Genomic DNA, 22,420 nt, shown 5'->3' on the forward strand with positions numbered 1-22,420 from the left:
TAATTATAGTATGTGTTTTTTGTTCAGCGCCATGTTGAGTACAGAAAAAGACGACGTAGTACATTCTTCATTACTTTTTGTTCTATCGTTGTGAATGTGGTTGGTGTTCCTCATATTCCGATAGAGAACATCCAAGGATTGCTGTGATTTCAATAGATCAAACACACAAAGATTATCCAATGGTATTTTCTCTAGTAACCTGTTAGGGATGGGTTGGTTTTCTTTCCTTCTTACATCAAATCATTTCTGTGTGTATTCTCTCTATCTCTCTCATTCTCTCTCTCTCTCTGTCTCTCTGTGTGTGTGTGTGTATCTCTCTCTCTCTCTCTCTCTGTCTCTCTTTCTCTCTCTCTCTATGTGTGTGTGTATCTCTCTATCTATCTATCTATCTCTCTCTCTCTGTGTTTCTCTCTCTCTCTATCTCTCTCTGTGTATCTCTCTCTCTGTGTCTCTCTCTATCTATCTCTCTATCTATATATATATCCCTCTATCTATCTATCTCTCTCCATATCTATCTATCTCTATCTATATATATATATATATATATATATATATATATATATATATATATATCTTTTTTATTTTCTTTCTCTCTTTCATCTCTCTCTTTCCCCTCCTCTCTCTCTTTCTCTCTCTCTCTATCTATCTCTCTCTGTCTCTCTCTCTTTCTATTCATTTATGTATCTCTATATCTATCTATCTATCTATCTATCTCTCCATCTATCTCTTTTTCTCTATCTATCTCTCTCTGTGTCTCTCTCTCTCTCTTACTCTCTATTATTTTCTTTCCCTCTTTCCTCTCTCTCTCTCTCCCCTCCTCTGTCTCTTTCTCTCTTTCTCTATTTCTTCCCTAATCTCTTCCTTTCTCTCACACTCTCTCTTTGTCTTTCCCTCCATATCTCTTTTCTCTCTAATTCTCTCTCTTCCGTTCTCCCACTCCCCTCTTTCCCTCTCTCTCTCGCTCTCTCTCTCTCGCTCTCTCTCTCACTCCCTCTCTGTCTGTCCATCCATCTATGTCTTCTCTCTCTCTCTCTCTCTCTCTCTCTCTCTCTCTCCCTATCTCAAAGTAAGTTGTCGTTTTTTTTCAATCTTATATTATAATCATCCTCTCTCTCTCTCTCTCTCTCTCTCTCTCTCTTTCTCTCTCTCTCTCTCTCTCTTTCTCTCTCTCTCTCTCTCTCTCTCTCTCCTCACGTTGTCTTCCCTCCTCTCTCTCTCTCCCTCTTTATCCCGCACCCCCTCTCTCTCTATCTCTCTCTCTCTCTTTCTCTCTTCTTTTTCTTTTCCTCTCTCTCCTCTCTCTGCCATCCCATCTCTCATACCTCCGCCTCTCAATCTCCATCTCTCTCTCTTCATCTCTATCTTCCTTCAACCCTCTCTCCATCTTTATCTCTCTCTCTCTCTCCTCACTTTGTCTGCCCTCCTCTCTCTCCCTCTCCCTCTTTATCTCTCTTCCTACCTCTTTATATATATATCTCTCCTTTCTCTCCCATCCTCTCCCACTTCCCTCCCCCCACTTTCCTCACTTAAATATTCTCTTCCCTCTTCGCTCTCTCTCCTATCCTCTCTCACTCTCTCCCTCTCCCTCCTCTCTCCCCCTCTCTCTCCTCACTTTCTCTTCCCGCTCCCTCTCTCTCTTTATCTCTCTCTCTCTCTCTCTCTCTCTCTCTTTCTCCCAACTTTCTCTTCCCTCCTCACTATCTCTCCCCTCTCTCTCCGGCCTCTTTCTCTCTCTATTTCTCTACTCCCCCTCCCCCCTCCCTCCCCATCTGTCTACCATAACATATTATGTTTGTATTTTTCTCTGTGCACCAACTGTCCTCGTGATTGGAATGACTAATAATTGGGAATTTCCGATATCATCTCAGCGCCATAAGTTGATAGGATTGCCAATTTGATGATTTAGAGGCCAAAGTAATTTTTAAAAACTTGTCCTTATTTCAGAAGTCGTTTGGCATTGATAAACTAGGTGTGACATATTGACATTTTGGTGTCCATCCATACCGCTTATTTTTACCTGGTTGGCATAAAAATTAACGTTCATTTCTAATTTGCCATTTTACCATTAAGTGTGCAAGAAGTATTCGGATTTTGTAAACATTAAACCAAGATATTTACAAATTGCCGCAGAAAGTAAGTTTAATTTTAGGAGAAAAATTGATGCTTAGAAAGATTTGGCATTTTATTCATATTCTTTGGCATATTTCTTATTACTTGTCTGGCATATTTGGCAACATTGATGAGTGCGGAGCCGAGTAATATCGGAATTTCCCGATTACTTGTAATCGCTGTTCCAAGCCAAGTTGGTGTGAAGAAAAACAAAGAGACAGAAAGTCGTGGACAAAATTAAAAGCCAAAGGAACTAACTTGAGTGTTTAGGACGAGCTGGTTGTTGTCCCATGTTGTGTATAGAAATGAATTACTTACTAATTTCTTCACTTTATTCTTAAATCGTCTGTGAATTTGAATAATGTTCCTCATGTTATTTTATAATGAAAAACAGACGGCCATTGCTGTGATTTAAGCCACGTTCATCAAACAGAGATTGTCGAATGTTATAGTCTACAGCCAATTATTAAGTAAGTTGTCGTTTTCTTTCATTCTTAAATTGTAATCATCCCCCCCCCCTCTCTCTCTCTCTATCTATCTATCTATCTATCTATCTCTCTATCTCTCTTCTTTTTCTTTCCCCCTCTCTCTCCCCTCTCTCCCATCCCCTCTCTCTCTCTCTCTCTCTTCCCTTCACCTCTATATCTCAATCTCTCTCTTTCTCTCTCACTTCATCTATATCTTTTTTAACCCACTTTACATCTCTCCTCTCTCTCTCTCTCTCTCTCTCTCTCTCTCTCTCTCTCTCCTCACTTATTCTCTTCCCTCTTCGCACTCTCTCCTATCCTCACTCCCTTCCCCCCTCTCTTTCTCTCTCTTTTTTTCCTTTTCCTCTCTCTACCCTCCCCTCTCTCTTACCTCCGCCTCTCTATCTCCACCTCTCTCTCTCTCTCTTCATCTCTATCTTCCCTCAACCCTCTCTCTCTCTCTCTCCTTCCCTCCGTAATATCTTCCTCCCTCTCTCTCTCTTCCTCTCTCTCTCTCCCACTCTCTCTCTCCCACTCTCTCTCTCCCACTCTCTCTCCCTCTCTCTCCCTCCTCTGTCTTTCTCTCTCTGTCTCTGTCTCTCTCTCTCCCTCCTTAATCTCTTCCTCCCTCTCTCTCACTGTCTATCCCTCCATGTCTATCTTCTGTCTCTTCCCCCTCCCACTCCACCCCCTTTCTCTCTCTCTCTCTCTCTCTCTCTCTCTCTCTCTCTGTCTATCCATCCATTTATGTCTTCGCTCTCTCTTCCCTCCTCTCTCTCTCTCTCCCACTCTCTCTCTCTCTCTCCCACTCTCTCTCTCCCACTCTCTCTCTCTCCCACTCTCTCTCTCCCACTCTCTCTTTCTCCCACTCTCTCTTTCTCCCACTCTCTCTCTCTCCCACTCTCTCTCTCCCACTCTCTCTCTCTCCCACTCTCTCTCTCTTCCCTCTCTCTCTCTCTCTTCCCTCTCTCTCTCTCCCACTCTCTCTTTCTCTTCCCTCTCTCTCTTATTATTATTATTATTATTATTATTATTATTATTATTATTATTTATTATTATTATTTATTATTATTATTATTATTATTATTATTATTCGTTCTTCTTCTTCTTCTTCTTTTCTTCTTCTTCTTTTCTTCTTCTTCTTCTTCTTCTTCTTCTTCTTCTTCTTCTTCTTTTCTTCTTTCTTCTTCTTCTTCTTCTTCTTCTTCTTCTTTCTTATCTTCTTCTTCTTCTCTTTCTTTCTTCTTCTTCTTCTTCTTCTTTCTTCTTCTTCTTCTTCTTCTTCTTCTTCTTCTTCTTCTTCTCTTCTTCTTTCTTCTTCTTCTTCTTCTTCTTCTTCTTCTTCTTCTTCTTCTCTTCTTCTTCTTCTTCTTCTTCTTTCTTCTTCTTCTTCTTCTTCTTCTTTCTTCTTCTTCTTCTTCTTCTTCTTCTTCTTTCTTCTTCTTCTTCTTCTTCTTCTTCTCTTCTTCTTCTTCTTCTTTCTTCTTCTTCTTCTTCTTCTTCTTCTTCTTCTTCTTTTTTCTTCTTCTTTTCTTCTCTCTTTTCTTCTTTCTTCTTTCTTCTTCTTCTTCTTCTTTCTTCTTCTTCTTCTTTTCTTCTTTTCTTCTTCTTCTTCTTCTTCTTTCTTCTTCTTTCTTCTTTTCTTTCTTCTTCTTCTTCTTCTTCTTCTTCTTCTTCTTCTTCTTCTTTTCTTCTTCTTCTTTCTTCTTCTTCTTCTTCTTCTTCTTTCTTTTCTTCTTCTTCTTCTTCTCTTCTTCTTCTTCTTTTCTTCTTCTTCTTCTTTTTCTTCTTCTTCTTCTTCTTCTTCTTCTTCTTCTTCTTCCTTCTTTTTTCTTCTTCTTTTCTTCTTCTTTTTCTTCTTCTTCTTCTTCTTCTTCTTCTTCTTCTTCTTCTTCTTTTCTTTCTTCTCTTCTTCCTTTCTTCTTCTTCTTCTTCTTCTTTCTTCTTTTCTTCTTCTTTCTTCTTAAAAGTATAATACAAATGATCGTGTCTACGAAGTTACTCGCAAGTTAAGAATGTAAAAAGTATAATACAAATGATCGTGTATACGAAGTTACTAGCAAGTTAAGAATGTAAAAAGTATAATACAAATGATCGTGTATACGAAGTTACTCGCAAGTTAAGAATGTAAAAAGTATAATACAAATGATCGTGTATACGAAGTTACTAGCAAGCTAAGAATATAAAAAGTATAATACAAATGATCGTGTATACGAAGTTACTAGCAAGTTAAGAATGTAAAAAGTATAATACAAATGATCGTGTATACGAAGTTACTAGCAAGCTAAGAATGTAAAAAGTATATTACAAATCCGATTATGACAGCCTCACATAGAAAGAGAATGAAATACTAAACATGTATTGTTTCGACCACTAAACCCTTCCTGGGTCAATGATGAAAACAGTCAGATCAATAAATCCAGATAGAAAAGGGGAAAGTTCAACGCATGTCTGTTCGGGATTAACAATGGCGAAATAAACTCTCACGGTTATCAATGACTATTATTTTATCCGTTGTTGTTTTAACAGGCATCGACTGTATTTTCCCTCTATTTGACCCTATTATTATTATTATTATTATTAGTATTGTTATTATTATTATTATTATTATTATTATTATTATTATTATTATTATTATTATTATTATTATTATTATTATTGTTATTATTATTATTATTATTATTATTATTATTATTATTATTATTATTATTATTATTATTATTATTATTATTATTATTATTATTATTATTATTATTGTTGTTGTTGTTATTATTATTATTATTATTATTATTATTATTATTATTATTATTATTATTATTATTATTATTATTATTATTATTATTATTATTATTATTTATTGTTTTAGGATTACGACACAAACATGGATGACAATATACCAAAGGTTTTACCACGAAGACATGACAACGTTTCGTTAGAAAGACCACATCACAAGGTTGAAGACGGACTCCCTGTACTGCCATCGCCCAAAAGGCATCACAAGGTTAAAGACGATCACCCTTGTAAGTCATACGTAACATCAGTACTAAAAAATAAGCTTTTAAATCACGCAATATCCACTAAACGTGCTCAAAGCTCTCTATCAGGGGTCTCTATTCAACAGCATCATTTAACAGTAGAGCGAATCATGAGGCCTGATAGGCGATAATACTATATTTGTTTAGACAAAGACGTCGATTTTAACGGCCAATACCTATTCTACGCATGGGTACGACGAGATAATGTGCATTTGCCAAGGACTCAACTATGCGCTACTCAAAATGAGACACGAACCCTAAACTTTCCGGTCTGGCCTTCCGCCACGTGATCATATGAAACCAGTAGCGGGGTGGGGGGGGGGGGGTTGTGGGAATGGTATTGTGTCGGATTAAGGTGATGACGGAAAGAAGAGACAGATGAAAGATGTCAGTTTGGCTTTCTAAGGCAAAAAATCTACTGATTAATTTTATTTCTAGTCTATGTTCCGTTCTTCTTCAAGTCTTACCATAACTTTGTATTTGTTTTCATAATTGTACATTTTCCTGCTCCTTTAAATTTATTTTATGTTTGATATACCATTCACAAGACGTAAATGGTTGCATTTAAAATTTAAACTTACTATTTATGATACACATTTTTTTAACATGAATGAATCAAACAACCCGACATGAAAGAATACCCGTTATAAATATATTTATATGTAAACAAACAGTAGAAACCTTACAAACTTTATCCTCTCTTTACTACAATATTGTGATGTTGGTTTATACATATCTATATCCATTTGGATTTCTAAACATTATTAAATATTTATTATTCATCATTGAAGAAACTTATTGTTTTCAAAGATGGTCCAGAGTTGTTGTGTTGTTCATTGTTTTCTTTTTTGTTATATATATATATATATATATATATATATATATATATATATATATATATATATATATATATATATATATATAATGTGTGTGGGGGGGGGGGGAGAGGGGGTGTGTGTATTTGTGTATGTGCGTCATCTTATGGGCCACAAAAAGTTGAACCAAATAATAATAATAATAATAATAATACACATTTATATAGCGCTCATTCTCGTGTAAAACACAAGCTCTGGGCACTTTACAATATAAATATCAATTTTAAGTGAAAAAATAAAAAAATAAAATAATAACAACAATAACAATTCATAGCCAAATCAAGGATTCATATAGAGTCAAGAAAAACAAATACAGTAAAAATGTGTCTTGAGATTCTTTTTAAAAGTAGGTAAAGACTTGCACTCCCTCAGACCACGTGGTAGTTCATTCCAAATCTTGGGGCCGAAACAAGCAAACGATCTATCACCAAATTTTGTTCTTGATCTTTTTTCCGAAATTTTCGTTTGGTCATTACATGATCTTAAAGTGTAATTTTCAAATTTACACATGACCACGTGATCTGTGAGATATGCCGGTGCTATACCAGCCAAACACTTATAAACAAGACACGCTGCTTTGTAATATGTGCGCTTTTCAATGGGCAACCAGTGGAGAGAGGCCAACAAAGGGGTTGCATGATCAAATTTTTTTTTGCCAAAAACTAATCTTGCTGCACTGTTTTGCAGTAGTTGCAATTGTTTAATAGAAGCCTGAGGCAAGTTGACAAGCAGCGAGTTACAATAGTCTAGTTTCGAAAAAATGAGGGAAACAACCAATGTTTTACATGTTCCAATTGCAATATACTGACGGATCGAACTGATTTTCTTCAATTGAAAGTATAAAGATTTACAGAGAGCAGAAATGTGAGCTGACATTTTCATTTCTGAATCAAAATAGACACCCAAATTTTTCACAGTCTTTGAAACTTTGATCTTTTCACCCCCAATCAACACCTCAAGACCATCATTCACCTTCAACTGCCCTCTATTTCCCACAATCATCACTTCTGTTTTTGACTCATTCATTTTCAACTTGTTTGCATCCATCCACTCTTTCACATCCGTCACACATTCTTCCACACGTTTCACAATATTTTCGAGATTTTTAGTTTTATCAGTAGCATAAAGTTGCGTATCATCTGCATAGAGATGATAGCGCAGCCCATGACCAGTGATGACATTAGATAATGGAGAAGTATACAAAACAAAAAGAATTGGACCCAAAACAGAGCCTTGAGGAACACCAAAAGACAATGTATGTTGACGAGAAAGTTTATCTAAAATCATAACCTGTTGCTTTCTGCCATCTAAATAAGATTCAAACCACTGCAAGACAGTCCCAGACAAGCCAAAGGTTATATTAAGTCGTTTAATGAGAATACCGTGATCAATAGTATCAAACGCCGCCGAAAGATCTAACAATGTCAGAAGAGAAACAGAACCTTTATCTAAAACATCAAGCAAATCACTCGCAACACAGCACAGAGCAGTTTCTGTGCTGTGGTAAGAACGATAAGCTGACTGAAATTTTTCCCATAGATTGTTTTCATGGAGATGTTGTGAAAGACGTCTGAGTACAACTTTTTCAAGGATTTTAGAAAGAAATGGCAGATTTGAGACGGGACGGTAGTTACTAAGGTCATTTACATTGAGATTTTGCTTTTTTATGAGAGGCTTTACAATTGCATGTTTATAGATATCTGGGACTTGTCCTGAGATAAGTGACTGATTTATAATATAAGTTATGCAAGGTAACAATTCAGGAAGACATAATTTCAAAATATTAGTTGGTAAAGGATCTAAATCACATGACTTCGAGGAAGATGAAAAAATTATTTTAGAAATTTCTTCTTCAGTTGTTTCTTTAAAACAAGAGAATCCCTGTGAACCCGAAAAAGGGTGGAAATTTATATCTTCATTTTGCACGAGGTCCAAATTGTTCCGAATTTTCGATATTTTTCCCGAAAAGAAATCTGAAAATGCATCCGGCTGCTTTTCTACCGGGATATTAGTGGGTAGACACATGCCCTTTTCTTCCCCTAAAAGTTCCTTTGAAACAGAGAAAAATTCCTTAGTGTCCCTCACTGATGACAGTTTTGTGTTATAATAGTTTCTTTTTGCTCTTTTGCAGGTGGTTTTATACTTATGCTTTTTTGCTATATATATCAGCCGGTCAATCTCAAGGCCCGATTTTCTCCACGATGCCTCTGCATTCCTTTTTTCCCTTTTGGCAGTTTTTTCACTCTGGTTAAACCACGGAGACGGTTTCCTGGAATTTATTATTCTAGTTGTGTTTGGCGCATGCCTGTCGATGACGTTGCGCAGTACCTCGTCTGTTTTCTGTGCTGATGGTATATCCATTCTTCCCAGTTCCTCTGACAGATTGTTTTTGAAGGAACTAATGTCTATTTTTTTGGTATCCCTAGACACTATCTTGACTTTCTTTGCTTTCTCTTTGATGCATTTGAGAGTTGCCAGAATCAGATTGTGGTCTGAAATTTCTTTTTGATATTTTTAATTGATTCAACAAGCGAGGGTGTGTCAATGATAAACCAGTCCAAGATGTGCCCCAATCTTTGAGTTGGAGAGGTCACTAACTGAGTGAGGCCATGTTCATTCAGCATATTTTTTATAATTTTAACGAGACTATTCTGATCAACATCAAACTGAATATTAAAATCGCCGATATAAATCTTTCGCTTATTTGATGTGTCTTTTGATACAAAATCTAAAAATTCGTCAGCAAAATCATTCTGTCTCAGTTTGTTCTTTTTGCTTGGGGGTGGTCTGTAGATACAAGTGATTAAAAATGAAATTTGAGGGTAGGTCAATGTGGTTTGGACACACTCGAAACTTTTGAACGAAATTGGCCTGTTTTGTATTTTAGACGAAATGTATATGGTGTCATAAAATAAGAGTAAAATATAACGATCAATGTTGAATTGTAAGCTTCAATTTATTAGGCGAAGACGAGCATCAGTAACTGTAAGTATAGATCTTCTACAGTTTAATGGAAAGATTGTAATTTTCAATGTTTTTGGAGATAAGCTACGAATTGATTGTCTTAAACCCCCCCCCCCCTCTACAAGGAATATTGGTCGCTTTACACAGGAGGATATATATATATATATATATATATATATATATATATATATATATATAGAAAAGAGAGAGAGAGGGAGAGAGAGAGAGAGAGAGAGAGAGAGAGAGAGAGAGAGAGAGAAATATACTCTATTTTGAATACGCTCGCACAAACACCAAGTCATACATATGTAATAGAATGACCATTTTATCTAATGTTATTTGATTTTGTACTCTATTACTCTTTACTACTTGTCGCTACCATCACTATTTAATTGTATGCAAGTAATGCAAGACTGTGTGCCTCTGTGGTTGATATCAACATTCCTTTACTCGTGTGTGTTACTATGACCAATAGTACACTGTGTGTTGTGTGTTAAGCCCTTACACAGGTAGTCTCTCGATGTAGTACTATTTTTATCTTCGGCTGGGTGTGACTTCTGGCCTGGTACTATATTTTTGTGTGCTTTCTTTCACCACTTCACATCGTTATAACTTCATTTTAACAACTATGATCATTTACAAATTTATATCACTAATTCTGGCAAATCATAGCTTTCTAGCCACCTACCTTGAGTCATCTTAATCTACTTTGTTCTTCTGTATAGTTAATAATTGCTACTTAAATATTTCATACAGCCATAACGTTAACGCCTTTGATTACTAATTACGAGCTAAACATTTACTCTTTAACTCTGCAATTCACTATGATTGATTTTGTAGCATAACTCTTTAGTTTAGACTTATTCGCTCCTTCATACATGTCCCATGTTATTTGCATTAATTTGTTTAAATCATGAAGATGCACACAACTCGATCGAGTTTACTCACTTCAGTCAACGCATCACTTTACCTGGACCAGTGATCGGCCCAACTATACATCTTATGTATCAGAAAATCAGAACAACAGATGGGCAAATAACAAAAAACGAGACAGAAATCCTTGAGACCTTCTACAATTTTTACAAACAACTATACACAAGTGGCGAAATATCAACAGATATACAAGACCACTACACCGATTATACAAAGAAGTTGACAGACGAACAGAAAGAACAATTAGATACAGAGATTACAATAGGAGACCTACAACACAGCCTAGAGAACATGAACACAAACAAATCCCCAGGCCCCGATGGACTAACAGTAGAATTCTACAAAAGTTTCTTCCCTCTCCTTAAAAAACCCCTCCTAGAACTGACTAAAGAAATACACAAAGAAGGACAATTAACGAACAGCCAAAAGATATCATACATAACCCTCATACCCAAAGAAAGAAACACAACAGACGTCAAACAATACAGACCCATATCCCTCCTAAACACCGACTACAAAATTATAGCGAAAACTTTAAGCAACAAAATCAAAATTCACCTACCCAACTGATAGACAAAGAACAAACATGTAGCATAAAAAACAGAACAATAGAACAACACACAAACTTCATCAGAGACCTTATAGGATACGTAAAACAGACACACACACACACACGCATACATTTTGTCCATCGATCAAGAGAAAGCTTTCGATAGATTAGAACACAGTTTCTTACACAAAATATTAGAACACAACAACATAGGCCCTTATTACAGAAGATGGATAAAAATACTATACAAAAACCCCTCCAGCTGTGTAATAGTCTATCAAAAAGTATCTGATCCCTTCAAAATCGGTCGGTCAGTACGACAGGGTTGCCCTCTCTCGGCCCAACTATACATCTTATGTCTCGAAACCGTTTTGGAAAAAATTAGGAGAAACCCGAAAATTAAAGGCACCAGAATTCCCGGAAAAGCCAACAAAAAACTCATCGCGTATGCCGATGATGCAACCCTAATTCCGAGTGATATACCTAGCATACACAAACTTTTAGAAACTTTCAAAAATTTCGGCCTCGCTAGTGGTGCCAAACTAAATATTAAAAAGACCAAAATCATGAATCTCGGCCCCGAACCCTTAGAAACCGAAAAAGCCCAGATACCCGACATGCAATGGGTTAACCAAATTAAAATCCTCGGAATAACGTACTGTCAAAGACACACGACACCGAAACACATCTGGAGTGGAATTGTACACAATATAGACAAGAAACTACATTCATACACATACATCAAAGCCAATATATTCGATAAACCAGGATAGTGAACACCTACATTATTCCAAAAATCTTATACTACATCAAAATCTTCAAACCTCCGTTCACCACAATAAAGAAATTAGAAAGACGCATAGACACATTTATACTACAAGACGCAAAACCCATTCCACACGAAATACTCACACTTCCCACAGAATCAGGCGGCACAGGACTAAAATGTATTAAAAGAACCTTAGACACAACTAGGATCAGATATATAGACAAAATAATACAAGAATCGACAGGAAATAAATTCGGGTCATACTACTTAGGGACACGACTAACACAATTTAAAAAGATCGACCACACACTCCCCCATTTCGGAGGTAAGACACTCCCTCCTTTTTACAAAGAATGCGTAGGACTAGTAAACAAATACCCAGACACAATAAATAAACAATTAGACAGTAAACAGATATACAGAACAATAAACACACCAAACAGACGCAGAGAACAAGACCTAATGCACGCATCAGGACTAACATTAGATAACATGAGAGTGGCCTCAGAAAACTTACATAAACATGATACTTCTAGATACAGTAAGCATATAACATACAGACTGATGTTCAACGCCTTACCAACAAACAACACGCCCAGATGCGCCTTATGCCGAGCGCTTTGTCCAACACAAAATGTACACATTTTCACAAACTGCATTAAAACGAAAACACTGATTAGAGCCACAATAAACACAATACAAAAAACAATACGACAACCCATACATACAGAAATAGCATTTAGACATAATATCATCCCCAAAACTGACAATGCAACACATGAAATAAACATACACATCCTAGCAGCAGCAAGACAAGCGATCTGGACTGCATGGATGGGTCAAGTACACAGACAAAACACCACTAATACCGACATGTCATTAATATTTCTTAACATAATACAAAAGAAATACAAAAACGATTTAGATAAAGAAAGAGAAACAAGATGGAACAAATATACCGACCTAATAGCACAATTCAGATAGATGACCTTCCACCGAGACATTTCAACTCTCTGCACCACACCCACAACCTGACCCTACCCCTCCCCTCCGCCCCCTCTAGCTAGCTTTACAAACTTTATTTATACATATATTATTTACACCTCTATTATCGATCATTTACCTGACTGATCACTTACTATTATATATTCCTACCCCTAGTATTTAGTTATTCCTCCTTCCCTTACTTTTGCTGTAGTATTATCCTTTTCTATATTAACTTCCCCTTTCGCCCCCTCTACCACACTGATATAGCCATAACTTTTTCACCAACTTCACTGCCAAACAACCGAGTTACAAACAACGAGGTGCGTCCATGTCTATTCTTACCCCCCCCCCCCCCCTTTCTCTCTCAGCATTGATAATGATACACAACCCGATGAATCGATCATCCTTCTCCTAACTCTTCGGCCTCCGGAATAATATAATCAGAACCATTCTGTATATAACTAATTCTACCTTTTCCTTTGTTTCTACCCCACCCCCCCCCCACACACAGTACATCCAATCCTACCCCACATTTAGATAGATAATACAGACAGCCCCCTTCCCATCACCCTGATACAAACGGAGACGGAAAAGAATACCAACATAAACGACAGAAGATCTCGCCAAGGAAAAATGCAGAGTACCACCTTTTTTGTATTTTTATTTATCTGATTGCAAAACTATAGCTAGAGTAGAGAACACAGACCCTATTTCGGCTCTAAAAGATCATGTGGCAGATAAAACCATCTAATAATTAATGATATTAATACTAACATACAAAACAACATCCCCCCCCCCCCCACCTAAAAATTCCCACTTATACTAAACTCAACAAAATAACAATAACAAACCTCCAAGGAAAGGACGTGACACAAGTGTTTAGTAAGATATAATCCCCTTTTTTTTTTTCTTTTTTTTTTTTTTTCCGATGCGGCCCCGGCGAACTCGGCGCAACGGCCCGCGGCAGAGACGGCGCGGGGCAAAGTGTGTGCCGCGCAGCATGCCGGAGGGGTCTAGTCCCGCCCAACCCGCCTGAAGCGCGGCTGAAACAATTGCGCTGCGGCGTCTAGACTGCCGTGGACCACATGTATGCAGATGAGATCAGTCGGGGCCGACTCGGAAAGAAGAATATTTACAATATTAAAACGTACACCTTGTACACCCACAGTCACAACTGCCCCCCCCCCCCCCCCCCCCCCCCCCCCCCCCCCCCCCCCCACGATTCTAACCTCATCGAAAAATTAACTATATTCATAGAATAATAAAATAACCAATGCTGCATAGGGAAAGACCACGTGCACAGTAGTTGAATCAGCGAATGACGCTCGGCTAGAGAGCGGGAAAGTGGGTGGCCACCCTTGGACTCCTAAGGGAGCAAGGGAATAGGTTACTAACAAATTAATCAAAAGTTTTCCTTTTAAAAGCATAACCACCTTCATCACCAGTTCCAATCTACTCCCATAATTTAGCAATAGCCCAAGAACATCAACCGACCACAACAATTAATAAACCCACAAGACGTTTGACCCGTGTATTCACCATCCCAACAACAGAAGCAATTCAGAAACCTCACCCCCCCCCCCCCCCCCCATCCAACCTAAAACCTAAACCTAAACTCATTTCCACAATAACCCCATATTACAGAAGTTCGAATATTCTGATCAGCTGATAGGCTGCAACCTTTCAACTCCCACCAATCAGGGCCCTCAGAATCCAACACCCCCCCCCCCCTACTAAACCTCTGTCAGTCCCAGACAATTTATCTAAACAACATTACAAACAGCCCTGAATCATCAATAAACCGATTGGTACAGGATCTCTGTCTTCCACCAATCACAACACATTTTATCTACTATCCACATCCAACCATGAACAGCTATTTAATTGTTAATTTAAATCATCTAAAAAAAAATTAACAAAATTTATTACAACCCACCAACCCAATATAACCTCTAACTGACCAACTGCCCAATTAACCCTCCATGAACGCGTTAGGCAACATTAATATTTCAACCATTATATCATTTATAAAAATTTAAAAAAAAAAAAAAAAAAAAATTATTATCATAACGTACGATACAGAAGCAGTTAATGCCAATGCCTTCCTACTGCTACTACTACTAAACACATAATAATTAACTTAACAAATACAATTTTTTACTAATTAAGAGGGTCATTAGATAGGATGGCCTGGGTCTAAAAAAAAACAACAAAAAAAAAAAAACTATACATCTTATGTCTCGAAACCGTTTTGGAAAAAATTAGGAGAAACCCGAAAATTAAAGGCACCAGAATTCCCGGAAAAGCCAACAAAAAACTCATCGCGTATGCCGATGATGCAACCCTAATTCCGAGTGATATACCTAGCATACACAAACTTTTAGAAACTTTCAAAAAATTCGGCCTCGCTAGTGGTGCCAAACTAAATATTAAAAAGACCAAAATCATGAATCTCGGTCCCGAACCCTTAGAAACCGAAAAAGCCCAGATACCCGACATGCAATGGGTTAACCAAATTAAAATCCTCGGAATACGTACTGTCAAAGACACACGACACCGAAACACATCTGGAGTGGAATTGTACACAATATAGACAAGAAACTACATTCATACACATACATCAAAGCCAATATATTCGATAGAACCAGGATAGTGAACACCTACATTATTCCAAAAATCTTATACTACATCAAAATCTTCAAACCTCCGTTCACCACAATAAAGAAATTAGAAAGACGCATAGACACATTTATACTACAAGACGCAAAACCCATTCCACACGAAATACTCACACTTCCCACAGAATCAGGCGGCACAGGACTAAAATGTATTAAAAGAACCTTAGACACAACTAGGATCAGATATATAGACAAAATAATACAAGAATCGACAGGAAATAAATTCGGGTCATACTACTTAGGGACACGACTAACACAATTTAAAAAGATCGACCACACACTCCCCCATTTCGGAGGTAAGACACTCCCTCCTTTTTACAAAGAATGCGTAGGACTAGTAAACAAATACCCAGACACAATAAATAAACAATTAGACAGTAAACAGATATACAGAACAATAAACACACCAAACAAACGCAGAGAACAAGACCTAATGCACGCATCAGGACTAACATTAGATAACATGAGAGTGGCCTCAGAAAACTTACATAAACATGATACTTCTAGATACAGTAAGCATATAACATACAGACTGATGTTCAACGCCTTACCAACAAACAACACGCCAGATGCGCCTTATGCCGAGCGCTTTGTCCAACACAAAATGTACACATTTTCACAAACTGCATTAAAACAAAAACACTGATTAGAGCCACAATAAACACAATACAAAAAACAATACGACAACCCATACATACAGAAATAGCATTTAGACATAATATCATCCCCAAAACTGACAATGCAACAATTGAAATAAACATACACATCCTAGTAGCAGCAAGACAAGCGATATGGACAGCATGGATAGATCAAGTACATAAACAAAACACCATTAATTCCGACATGTCATTAATATTTCTTAATATAATACAAAAGAAATACAAAAACGATTTAGATAAAGAGGGAGAAACAACATGGAACAAATATACCGACCTAATAGCACAATTCAGATAGATGACCTTCCACCGACACACTTCAACTCTCAGCAACACACCCACAACCTGACCCTACCCCTCCCCTCCGCCCCCCCCTAGCTAGCTTTATAAACATTATTTATACATATATTATTTACACCTCTATTATCGATCAATTACCTGACTGATCACTTACTACTATATATTCCCACTCCTAGTATTTAGTTATTCCTCCTTCCCTTATTTTTTGCTGTATTATTATCCTCTTCTATAATAACTTCCCTTTTCGCCCTCCCTACCACACTGATATAGCCATAACTTTTTCACCAACTTCATTGCCAAACAACCGAGTTACAAACAACGAGGTGCGTCCATGTCTATCCTTACCCCCCCCCCCCCCCCCCCTTTCTCTCTCAGCATTGATAATGATACACAACCCGATGAATCGATCATCCTTCTCCAAACTCTTCGGCCTCCGGAATAATATAATCAGAACCATTCTGTATATAACTAATTCTACCTTTTCCTTTGTTCTACCCCGCCCGCCCCCCCCCCCTCCCTCATACAGTACATCCAATCCTACCCCACATCTAGATAGATAATACAGACAGCCCCCTTCCCATCACCCTGATACAAACGGAGACGGAAAAGAATACCAACATAAACGACAGAAGATCTCGCCAAGGAAAAATGCAGGGTACCACCTTTTTTGTATTTTTATTTATCTGATTGCAAAACTATAGCTAGAGTAGAGAACACAGACCCTATTTCGGCTCTAAAATATCATGTGGCAGATAAAACCATCTAATAATTAATGATACTAATACTAACATACAAAACAACATCCCCCCCCCCCCAACCAAAAATCCCCACTTATACTAAACTCAACAAAATAACAATAACAAACCTCCAAGGAAAAGACGTGACACAAGTGTTTAGTAAGATATAATGTTGTTTTTTTTTTCTTTTTTTTTTCATGGAGGGTGGGGGGTTAATTTTTACTAATTAAGAGGGTCATTAGATAGGATGGCCTGGGTCTAAAAAAAAAAAATTCATTCATTGATCCATTCATTGCTACACGCCTATAGAATACGATACAAAAGAATGATCTGTTCCATTGTTCCTGAATAAAGACTTCATCATTATACATCCTGACCTTTGTTATTTGATCGCCTCCACTACCCTGGAGTGGATGGGCTAGGACTCGGGTAGACTATGGTGTCTCCGGACTTGACTGTGGTGTGTGCTCTTCACTCATGAAATCAACTCCCTACTTCTACTTCTGACACATGAAGTCATGCTACTATCACTAACAGTAGTACTAAACTGTCACTTCATTGTCTCGATCTATCTTCCTCACTTGAGCACCACCGCCGCAGTTACAGTCTGGAACTCTTAAGTCGACCCCGGGACCGAATCCATCCACTCCCACGGCCTCTACACTCTGCTAATACTACTACTACTACTCGCCGGCATCAACTACCCGGTTGTCTCCATCAGTATCATACTCGCCGGCATCAACTACCCGGTTGTCTCCATCAGTATCACACTCGCCGGCATCAACTACCCGGTTGTCTCCATCAGTATCACACTCGCCGGCATCAACTACCCGGTTGTCTCCATCAGTATCACACTCGCCGGCATCAACTACCCGGTTGTCTCCATCAGTATCACACTCGCCGGCATCAACTACCGGTTGTCTCCATCAGTATCACACTCGCCGGCATCAACTACCCGGTTGTCTCCATCAGTATCACACTCGCCGGCATCAACTACCCGGTTGTCTCCATCAGTATCACACTCGCCGGCATCAACTACCCGGTTGTCTCCATCAGTATCACACTCGCCGGCATCAACTACCCGGTTGTCTCCATCAGTATCACACTCGCCGGCATCAACTACCCAGTTGTCTCCATCAGTATCACACTCGCCGGCATCAACTACCCGGTTGTCTCCATCAGTATCACACTCGCCGGCATCAACTACCCGGTTGTCTCCATCAGTATCACACTCGCCGGCATCAACTACCCGGTTGTCTCTACTATCGCACTCGCCGGCATCAACTACCCGGTTGTCTCCATCAGTATCACACTCGCCGGCATCAACTACCCGGTTGTCTCTACTATCGCACTCGCCGGCATCAACTACCCGGTTGTCTCCATCAGTATCACACTCGCCGGCATCAACTACCCGGTTGTCTCTACTATCGCACTCGCCGGCATCAACTACCCGGTTGTCTCCATCAGTATCACACTCGCCGGCATCAACTACCCGGTTGTCTGACTTTATTACACATACATGCATAATATTTATATTGGAGGGAGAAAAATAGGGGGAGGGGAGGGGGGGGGTTAGAGAAAGAGAGAGAAAAAAGGATGGGAGAAAGTGAGAGAGGGATGGAGAGAGAGAGAGAGAGAGAGAGAGAGAGAGGGAGGGAGAAAGGCAGAGAGTGAGAGAGAGAGAAAGTCAGAAAGAATGGGAGAGAGAGAGAGAGAGAGAGGCAGAGAGTGGGATATATCTATATAATATAATATATATATATATTATTATTATTATTATTATTATTATTATTATTATTATTATTATTATTATTATTATTATTATTATTATTATTATTAATATTATTATTATTATATTTATTATTATTATTATTATTATTATTATATATTATTATTATTATTATTATTATTATTATACTAAATATCGTCATCATCATCATTATCACCATCATCATCATAATCCTCATCATCATTATCACCATCATCATCATCATCATCATCATCATCATCATCATCATCATCATTATTATCTTTATCCTTATATTCATTCTACAGTTAGAGCAGAGTTTGAAGAGTGCTGTTTCGGGACTCCCGAGAGTGGTGAACCATTTGACAGATGTGTGAAAAACCCTGGTCATCAGAATTTTATTCCCGTAAAGGAATTAAAAATGAGTGACCTGCCAGAAGAGTGGAGAACGGAAAGTGTTATGGAATATATCAAAGAACGCATTGACCGGACAGTGAGAATTGTGGTGAAATATGTCAGTGAAAAGAGGCCGGATTACTATCCATATACGACTAAACCATATCCTAATGCCGACAAGCGTGGACGCGGGTAGCGGGTATTTTTGGAACAGGATTCATATACAAGTGTAGATCAGTCCCTGACAAAGCCTGCCCTTGCATGGATTGCCGTAACAGCGGTGATCCAAAGATAGGCTATACGGAGTTCAGAGTGAGGACAGCAACACATGTTGTATTTGACCAGCTTGAGTTAGAGAAAACGACAATTGAGTTATTTTTTGACTCTCCAGATAGGGATAGAGTGAAATATATCAAGGGGGTTTCAATTCTTGATTTACGTGGTGATGAATATAATGATTATCAGCATGATGATGATGATGATGATGATAATGATGATGATAATCAATGTATTATATCTACTAATGTGGTAAAGCGATGTAGGGATGATGTGACGTATTTAAGGTGTGTTAGTCATGATCATTTTGACTTACCTTTTAGGCACAGTATCCTGCCTTCCCAGGACATACCAAAAGGCTATATAATATCCCATCCCCATGGAGGTAGCAAGCACATAACAATTGGAGATTTTACAAAAATTGAACTGCCATTCCAATATACTGATACATCTGACGGAAAAATTGATCTGCCATTGGAATATGTTGCAGATTTGACACAAATAGATAGGAAGTCACTAGTAGGGGAAGACGAGATCGATAAATACAAAGTCATTAAATGTAATGACGTGGCGTTAGTTCGAGTGCCCGAGAGTTCCTTTGAGATTATAAAAGATTTTTTTCTTAAATTTATGAATGAATCAGGGTATAAATCCTTTGGTGGGTTTGACTTCTATGTCGGTGGCCTACATTGTTTAATCCCACGAGATGTTGATTGGCGTTATCCGTATGACCATCTGTATCGACGTTGTATGGATTTTCCTCCAGACACAATATTTTATTTTAAAAAATTTAACCAATCTTTCTGCTTACCTGAATTGGAAATTGGGTCTGATGACATCCCATTGACAAGTTGCTATGACATTGACACGTGTCCAGGGTCCAGTGGTGCCCCGGTTTTAGGGTATCGTAATCGTTATTCTCCTGATAATGCACATACTATTCTGGCAGTTTAGGAATCCGAACCAACATCAGTACAATCCATTACTCGTTACATTGGTAAAATGTCTCACCGTACGCGGGTGTTTAATGAGTAACCAACCTTTAACAGCGTTGTGTCTGCCGTAAAAAGAATATGTAATACTGCCTACAAGGCGTCATGTCACGTCTTACATGTTAGTGTCACCATTGGCTTGGGACCCCCTGTAAAGTGCTTTGAGCACGTTGATTAGAGATTGCTCTATAAAATGCTGTAGGTTTTTATTTTAAAATTGTTTTATCAGCTGTGCTTAGTGCCTCGTTTCCAAAGTGTGGGAAACCTGTCAGTGTATTGGACAACACAACACATGATTTGGCCAACAAGTATGGAGAAATGATATTTTATGTCAAAAACAACGTTGTAGAAAATTACTGGTTTTTAATAGAGACAGAGAGGTCGTGACGTCACACCTTCTACTCTTCTGGTTCCAAACTCCCTAGAAGTGTGTGTGTTTGTGTAGCCAGTGTTTCGGAGGATTAATAAGGAATAGGTTATCTATTGACTCAAAAGGTAGCCGAAATAGTTTGAACAGAATTTCTAACGATTCACGTAAGAGAAGTAAAAAGAAGTAATCCTACAGAGCCATTAGGCTCGTGGAGTCAGAGCTCTATCCGGTTTCTACAGCGTGAAATGGACAATAGCAATTGCCTGATACCTTTGGATAGGACGTTGTTTATGGCAAAGTACTTTCCGCCAGATCAAACAGGCCTCGCTACCCAATCACTGCTTGGAGGACAAGGGGGTCAGAAAAAGTTTCGACTGTACCCTGGATCGATCTCGGTCCGCTTTGATTGTGAAGCGAGTGCTCTACCAACTGAACTATCGGGACCCCCCCCCCCCCCCCAATAATAATAAAAGTAACACAACATTATCACAATAACCTACTTGACAATTCAGTTTTATGACTTGTCTTGAAAATTGTATTCCATTTGCTGATTTAGATAATTATTGGCTAGATCGGTTCATTGACCAGCGTCAACGTATACATATATACAGGTCTGACTCCCGGACCCGATTATGGGCCTAGTTTTAACATTGTGGAAATCGACAATATTTTGCGTCACTTTTCATTTTGAGATTCCCATTACAACAATGAGCCCATAAGGAATTGGGTTGTCAGACCTGCAAGTAAGTACACGTCGATCAGGGTCTAGACATTCTATCCGATGACAGATTTTTCTCACATATTTTTGGGTCAGATTTTCCAATTTTCTAAATAGAAACGAAATCTATTCCATATTGATTGGTAGCTCTGTATTCAAGGATTCAGATTTTGATGTTTGGACATTTATCGACATATTCGCTTCTTTTTAAATGTACTTAAGTACTAAAATAGTTCTGCTGGGTCAATATTAATTGAATGATATAAGATTCTTACATTCTTGCTTTTTGTAATTCCGGACGTGTTCTTAACCGTTGCACGAGCTTGCGAGTACGTGCTGGGAACAACGTTGTCACATTTTGTGCTAATTCTATCAACCTTATGAAAATGGTGGGGAACAGACAATGTCAACATTTACACACTCAGTCAGAGAATATTGGAATAGAAAACTGGAAGGCTGGTTTTTGGTGGGATTATATTTTCTTATTGTCTTTTTGACTTCCTCTGTCACTGTTGCATACACACTTTTTAAGATCGTTACAATTCTGTGAGAAAATTTCTCTTCATGAAGAAATCATGAATCAAATTATCAAAAGTTATAAAGTTTGTTTGTTTGTATTATGTGTGTGTGGGGTGTGTGTGTGTGTCTTTGTGTGAGTAAATAACTTTGTTTATTCACATTATTTTTTTTGGGTTTGTGTTATTTTAAAATTCCTTAATTAAATATGAAAATTGATTTAAAAAGTACTATAAAATATGTTCCACTTTATACAGTATGAATATATTGGTGTTGAAGTACATAGAATTCAAATTTCAAATGCTTTCTTTTCTTTATATATATATATATATATATATATATATA

At 37.9% G+C, this 22,420-nt stretch overlaps 1 pseudogene across 1 annotated transcript; it reads left to right on the forward strand.

Annotated features, from left to right (window-relative positions):
* The first annotated feature begins 2,503 nt into the window (after positions 1-2,503).
* LOC144980356 (uncharacterized) lies at positions 2,504-20,591 on the forward strand (annotated as a pseudogene). The gene is made up of 3 exons (XR_013646874.1): positions 2,504-2,579; positions 5,443-5,596; positions 19,116-20,591. The product of XR_013646874.1 is annotated as an uncharacterized LOC144980356 (transcript).
* The last annotated feature ends 1,829 nt before the right edge of the window (positions 20,592-22,420 follow it).

This window comes from Berghia stephanieae, chromosome 9 (genome assembly GCF_034508935.2).
Source record: "Berghia stephanieae isolate SIO BIC M18660-M18661 chromosome 9, UCSD_Bste_1.3, whole genome shotgun sequence".
NCBI classification, from domain to species: domain Eukaryota; kingdom Metazoa; phylum Mollusca; class Gastropoda; order Nudibranchia; family Aeolidiidae; genus Berghia; species Berghia stephanieae.